We start from the raw sequence: 7,975 nt of genomic DNA on the forward strand, positions 1-7,975 counted from the left end.
TTTGTCGCCCATCTTTCCCAGACTCCTACAATGACTATACAATCCCTGGGCTGCAGGGTTCTGGGAAAGCTGGGTGCCCTCATTCATATCCTGTATATTTTCACCTTCTTTTTTGTGGGTTATTTTCAGCCTGGAAACAAGGTGAGATGTAAATGATCTGAATCGTTTTCACCAAGGAGGACACTGCACAGATTTTTATTTTACACAATTAGATATAGAAGATAAAACCGGATCCTTTATTTCCCGGTGAGCCCGTGCTGGAGCGGTGGCCATGTGGGCAGTCGCCTAGGGGCATCTTTCCAGCGCCCCGCACCATTACTTATTAAGACGAGGATGGGAAGTATTGATCCTGCAGCTACATTGAACTTGTCACATCTCATCCTAGAGGTGTACACTGAGCGATTTTTAAAGATTAACAATTAACGATCGCAAACGAGATATATGTTTATCGTTAACCTGAAATTTTTCACCACACGTTATTGCGATCGTACTATGATCGTTTATTCCTTCCTGATCCAGAAAAACAATGAACAATGTACAATTACAGTGAATGATTAGTGAAAAAAATTGCGGAACTGAGCGAACGAACGTGGAATTACAGCGAACGATTAGCGAACAATTAACGATAATTTTAGGTTAGATCTAAATCAACGATTAACGACATAACAAATGAATTTTTCGATCGTTGCCTGCAATTACACAGAACGTTTATTGTTAAATTCGAACGAATTAATGATTTTTCTTCGCATGTGTACATACATTACTGATCCTGTACAGATCCTGAGCTACATCCTGTATTATATTCCAGAGCTGCACTCACTATTCTGCTGGTGAGGTCACTGTGTACATGCATTACTTATCCTGTACTGATCCTGAGTTACGTCCTGTATTAGGCTATGTTCACACAAAGGATGTTTCCGTAAAAGTACGGCAGTTGTTGAAATCGGCAACAACGGCCGTACTTTGTACGGAAACATACGTTGCCTTTTCTTCTATGGGATCTCGGCTGGAGCATATACACATAGGGGGAGATTTATGAAAGGGTGTAAATATACACCTGGTGTAAACTGCCCACAGCAACCAATCACAGCTCAGCTTTCAGCACTGGTAAAATAGAAGAGGAGCTGTGATTGGCTGCTGTGGACGGTTTACACCAGGTGTATATTTACATCCTTTCATAAATCTCCCCCATAGTATACGATTCAGCTGGGATACCCTGCAGCGCTGCAAAGAACTGACATGTCAGTTTTCTGCGGCCACTATTCAGCCATATCAGTTCACTAAATGAAGCGAGCGGCCCCGGCCGAAGTTTCATTGTGTGCTGTGGGGAGTTCTGATGCGGGCGCACATGGATGCGCCTGCATCAGAACGCTGCGGCGCCAAAGATCTTTTTTTTAGAGACCGACCGGGTCAGGGAACGCTAGTCTTGTTCCAGGGTGTGAACATGGCTTTATACTGCAGAGCTGCACTCACTATTCTGCTGGTGAGGTCACCGTGTACTTACATTAAATTACTTATCCTGTACTGATCCCGAGTTATATCCTGTATTATACCCCAGGAGCTGCACTCACTATTCTGCTGATGGGGTCACTGTGTACATAACACACAAAAACATAGAAAAATGCAACAGCTCACCGCAATGGCAAGATACAGACCCACTACAAACATGGAAATAGTTAAAAGCAGCCCCCCCCCCCAACTGCCAAAAAACTTCCACAAAAATAATGAGGCTCTTGGTTACCACTTGAAATGGTGTAAACTACCCCCACCACGTTACGGTGGCCTCATACCGGGGCAGTCCTATGCTGTGTACATACATTACATAACTGATCCTATACTCATCTTGAGTTGCATCCTGTATCATACCCCAGAGCTGCACTCTCCTATTCTGCTGGTGGGGTCACTGTGTACATAAATGACATTACTGATCCTGTACTAATCCTGAGTTACATCCTGTAAACAAAAATTATTCCTGCTGGCTATGGTGGAAAGGAGTCAGATCACACATGAGATGTATGAGGCCCTGCAGACCAGTCATACCCCAGTAGTCCCTGTCCACCCCAGTAGTGTCTGTAATGGAGAACTGAACATGGAGCAATAGAAGAAGGTGACTGGTCTGATGGGTCAGGTTCTCCATTATGTGGACAGCCGGGTGTGTGCTCATCCCTTTCCTGGGGTATAGATGGCACCAGGATTCACTATGGGAAGAGGATAAATCCTTTTAGGACCAGGGAGCGACCTGATATTTCCTGGCAGAAGGTATGCTGAGCCTTGTAGTACCTCCGATGAGCCTGTAGTTATAAATCTCTGCTACTCTGCTTCTCTATAGGGATTCAGCACTTGGAGCTGTCCGGAGAGCTGGTGCTGAAAATCAGGTCTTACTCACCTCTCAGGACTCTGCAGGATCACTGTCCTCCAGCCACTAAAACTATTGCTCTCTGTTCACATTTGTGCATTTTATTACATTAAAATTTAAAATATTACCAAAATGCAACAATTGATCACAGTTACATCCTGTATTATACTGCAGAGCTGCACTCACTATTGTCCTCATATGACTGTATCTATGTGAATAGACCCCAACAGTAAGATTGTAGGTTTGTGAGCTCACTGTATACAAATGTATGATCACTATTATTATCAGTCAGATGTGTCTTCAGTTAGTGCACCCCTAGTGGTGGCCGCAGATGATAAGAATTTTATTGTTGCAGAAAATTTAGAGCTGTAAGCCAAATAAAAGAAGATATGAGAAGTTAGAGTCAGGACCACTCTTTATATGAATAGTAGGAGACTGTTCTGGATGTCTCATCTGTATTAACATTAAGAAATAAGTCAGGGGGGATGATCCTGTCCCAGTGTAGAGGGCTGCAATGACATGAACCTGTCCTAGTGAGGGACCGCATTGTGTTCCCTTAGACACCTTCTCTAATATCAGAAGACTCGTCCTTGAATGTTGTTGCTCAGACAAGGTCACAGCATAGCTTTCTATGACATGTAATACTTGAAATGTTTCCCAAGCTGTGTTATGTCTCCTGCTTTATGCTATGTGACTTAGTGATTCTGCAAGGCATGGAAGATATTGGCTGGTGGCCCACCGGCCCTCGGCGTGCGTTCCCCTTCCACAGACGAAAATGTGCCTGATTGATTTTAATTCCGTTAATAACATTTCTGGGTCTGTTACATCCGAGGTTGTGTGGAAGCCGCTCATTATTTATACATGAGTAATGAGATGTCCCAGCATGGTCCTACACTACAGTAGTATTACTCCAGATGTGCTATACAGCTAGAAGACTGCATAGAACTTCTTTTATCCCTATTTAGCATTGCACAGATTAAATATATATAATATAGAAAAAATAATTGGAGAAACTGAGTTACATCCTGTATTATACTGCAGAGCTGCACTCACTATTCTGCTGGTGGGGTCACTATGTACATACATTACTTATCCTGTACTGATCCTGAGTTACATCCTGTATTATACTCCAGAGCTGCACTCACTATTCTGCTGGTGGGGTCACTGTGTACATACATTACATTACTGATCCTGTACTGATCCTGAGTTACATCCTGTATTATACTGCAGAGCTGCACTCACTATTCTGCTAATGGGGTCGCTGTGTATATACATTACATTACTTATCCTGTACTGATTCTGAGTTACATCCTGTATTATACTCCACGCCAGCACTCACTATTCTGCTGGTGGGGTCACTGTGTACATAAATTACATTACTTATCCTGTACTGATTCTGAGTTACATCCTGTATTATACTCCAGAGCAGCACTCACTATTCTGCTGCTGGGGTCACTGTGTACATACAGGGCCGTATGTGCCACTAGGCACCCATGGTTCGGTGCCTAGGGCGGCGCTTTGCGGGAGGCGGCACCCGCAGGGAAGCAAATGTTTTTTTATTAAAAAATATTTAGAACCCCTGCCGCCATAGGCCCAGGATCTATCACAGGCCGGAAGCTCACAGCTGCAGCCCTGCGGTCCCGAAATTCTCAAGCAGGAGAGAAGTTCGGGTACCGTGAGGCTGTAGCTGTGAGCTTCTGGCCTGTGATAGAGGCTGTCTGTGCTCCCCCTGCCCCCATCTTCTCCCCCTGCCACCCCAGCTGCTCCCCTGCCCCCCATCTTCTCCCCCAGCCACTCCATCTTCTCCTCTGCCACCCCAGCTGCCCCCATCTTCTCCCTGTCACCCCAGCTGCCCCAATCTGCTCCCCCTGCCTGTCACCCAAGCTGCTCCTTCTGCCCCCATCTACTACCACTGCCACTCCAGTTGCTGCCCCTGTCATCCCAGCTGCTCCTCCTGCCCCCATCTACTCCCCCTGCCACCCTAGCTTCTCCCCCTGCCCCCCATCTTCTCCCTCTGCCACCCCAGCTGCTCCCCCTTACCCCAGCTGATCCCTCTGCCCCACAGTTGCTCCCCCTTCCCCCATCTTCTGCCACTGCCCCCCAGCTGTTCCCCCTGCCCCTTTCATCCCAGCTGCTCCTCCTGCCCCCATCTACTCCCCGTGCCACCTCAGCTGCTCCCCCTGCCCCCCAGCTGCTCCCTCTGCCCCACAGCTGTTAATCCTGCTCCCCAGCTGCTCCCCCTGCCTCCCCAGATTCTCCCCCTGGTGACCGATGCGACCCCTATAGCTACACCACTGGTTTGCAGTAGTGTACTGACACAGCCCCGCGGTCACTACAGTACACTAGCGCAAACTTTTAAACTAGGACCCAACTACAAGAGCTGCAAGTACTACAACTCCCAGCATATATCCTGAGGGCTGCAGACTGTAAGTAAATGCTGGGAGTTGTAGTGCCTGTAGCTGTTGTAGTTGGGTCCTAGGTGCATCATACACTGGATGCTTTGTGGCATATAAGAATACATAGATCTGTGGGGGCTCAGTGTAGAGGAGAGACCCCAGAACAGCACTAATAGGGGAAAGAACAAAAACATCTACCCCTACCCTATTAGTGATGTTCTGGGGTCACTTCCCTACACTGAGCCCCCACAGATCTATGTATTCTTATATGCCACAAAGCATCCAGTGTATAGGACCCAACTACAACTGTTGCAGGCACTACAACTCCCAGCATGTACTGACAGTCTGCAGCCCTCAGGATATGCTGGGAGTTGTAGTACAGTAGTACAATCCTCTGATAACTACCGCTGTAGACAGATGTATTGCTGGACCTTCAGGGCTGATGGTTGTCACCCACAGATTGCAGCCACTAGGAGACTCTGCACACACTGATTTATTAAAGTGTTGTTCTCTCAGAGACTACAACTCCCAGCATACCCTGAGAGCTGGTTTCAGCCAATCAGTGGGTAAAGTAGCACTTAGCTGCTGATAAGTCAACATCTTGACCTGAATACAAACTTCGGGGAAAATGCAGACCCGAATAACGGCCAAAGTCTCAAAGACTTTCACACTGAAAGGCAAAAATGCTATGCGTCACATTGACGCCCAAAAAAACCTATGTGTAAGGGCACCCTTAGAGTGTCAAGTAGCCTAGCCACAAAGATTCAGAATAGATAAAAACTTTTTCTAAGGAAGAAGGAGAAAAAAATTATTTGTCAAATTAAAATTAGGTGGAGTAAGAATAATATGGAATGCAAAGGATTGGTTAGGTCTCCTTACTCACAAACAAAAAGAATTTGCAGGATTCATGGAAGTTTAGAATTCCAGAAGTTTAGAAATTTTCCAGAGTTTCTAAAACTATCAAATCAGGGATTCCGTAAGGAGAAAGGTTATACAGTAAGGGATTTATTCATGGAGGGTAGTCTTAAAGTGTAACTATCATTTTGGTCTGGCGCCAGCCCCTTGGGTTCTCAGCAGCCGGACCCTGACCGATCTGCACTTATTTTCAATTGAAACATGCTGACAAAAGGATAAAAGACTCTGAGGTTGCACAGAGTGACGGTATTATTAAAATCCAAACACTACAAGGGGGAGACGGATTATATATGTTACATTTCTTCTGGGCATGTGCCCAACTGAGAAAATATTGGGAAGAAATTGTGTCTATTCTGGTGGGAAAAAAGGTATTGCAGGGAGCTCCCCCCCTTAAGAGGGCAATATTAGGGAAAGAAATGGTCCAGGGGAGGAGTAGTACCCTGGGTGGGCTTGGGCTGAACATTGCAGGGGTCCATTTACACAGAAAGATTATCTGACAGATTATCTGACAAAGATTTGAAGCCAAAGCCAGAAACAGACTATAAACAGAGATCAGGTCATAAAGGAAAGCCTGAGATTTCTCCTTTTTTCAAATCCATTCCTGGCTTTGGCTTCAAATCTTTAGCAGATAATCTGGCAGATAATCTTTCTGTGTAAATGGGTACTAAGGGTGGTTTATAATTATCTGAAGGGGTCTAGGTGATTGTTGGAGCTGTGCTATATGTTCACCTGGGTGGGACTGGGCAAATATTGGAGCTGACTTATATAATCATGTAAGTAGGCCTAGGTTAACACTGAAACAGTAACTATAACTATCTATGATTGCCGAGATGAAAGTGGGAACTGTGCTATTTAGCCCTCTAGTTAGGCCTAGGTGATTGTTGGAGCTGTGCTCTGTGATCATCTGGGTGGGCCTATGGAAATATTAGAGTCAGGCCATACAACCATCTAGGTGGGCCTAGGTGAGCAATAGAACTGTGCTATACACGTATATAAGTGGGCCTGTTTACAGGCAGAATTGTGTGGCACAATCTCTAAAGGTTTAAAGGGGTTATCCTGCGAAAATCAACTGATGTCATAAAGTTATACAGATTTGTAATTTACTTCTTTTAAAAAATCTCAAGTCTTCCCATACTTATTAGTTGCTGTATGTCCTGCAGGAATTGGTGTTTTATTTTCAGGCTGACACAATGCTCTCTGCTGTCCTCTCTGGCCAAGACAGGAACTCTCTCTCTCGGTTTTCTATGAATCCCCATAGAAAACCTCTCCTGCACTGGACAGTTCCTGTCTCGGCCAGAGATGTCAGCAGAGAGCACTGCCTCAGTCTGAAAATAAAACATTTCCTGCAGGACATACAGCAGCTAATGAGTTAAGTATCAGCTAAGTATCAGCTAAGTATGAGAAGACTTGAGATTTTTTGATAGAGGTAAATTACAAATCTATATAACTTTCTGACACCAGTTGATATGAAAGAAAAAGATTTTTGCTGGACAACCCCTTTAAGAAAATACTAGAACTTCAGTATAGAATCATCTAAGCGAGTCCTGCTGAATACTTATATCGAATGCTTGAAGATCTTGGAGAAAAACTGAAATACAGCTACAGACTGTATAGTTTGAGATGACGCTAACACTTAAGGAGAATCCTTAAAATAGGAATAGACAAAAGGAAAAAGGAATTTAGGCAGAAGGAAAGAGATGCAGAGGGTCAGGTATTAGAGAAGGAAGAAGAGTACCCCCAAGTGATATGATTTACTCAATGAGACCCCAAGGACTAAGATCCCACTGCAGCCATAGGCTCTGTCAGCAGCTCCTTTCCAGATCAGATCCCCAATAACAATGTGACTGATCTGTATGGCCCAGTTATTATGCTTCCTTCTCAAATATTAGTGCCCCCTGTAGCCATTAGTAAGGCCCCTCCCCCAGTAACAGTGCCCCCTGTAGCCATTAGTAATGCCCTTCCCCAGTAATATGGACCCCTGTAGCCATTAGTAATGCCCCTTCCCCAGTAATATGGAGCCCTGTAGCCATTAGTAATGCCCCTTCCCCAGTAATATGGAGCCACTGTAGCCATATAGTAATGCCCCTATCCCAGTAATATGGACCCTGTAGCCATTAGTAATGCCCCTTCCCCAGTAATATGGACCCCTGTAAGCCATAGTAATGCCCCTCCCCTATAATGGAGCCTGGTAGCCATTATAATGCCCTATCCCAGATACAATAGCCCCTATAACCAGATACAATGCCCTATAACCAGATACAATACCCCTATAACCAGATACAATGCCCCTATAACCAGATACAATGCC

The sequence above is a fragment of the Dendropsophus ebraccatus genome, chromosome 13 (genome assembly GCF_027789765.1).
Source record: "Dendropsophus ebraccatus isolate aDenEbr1 chromosome 13, aDenEbr1.pat, whole genome shotgun sequence".
Taxonomy (NCBI): Eukaryota; Metazoa; Chordata; class Amphibia; order Anura; family Hylidae; genus Dendropsophus; species Dendropsophus ebraccatus.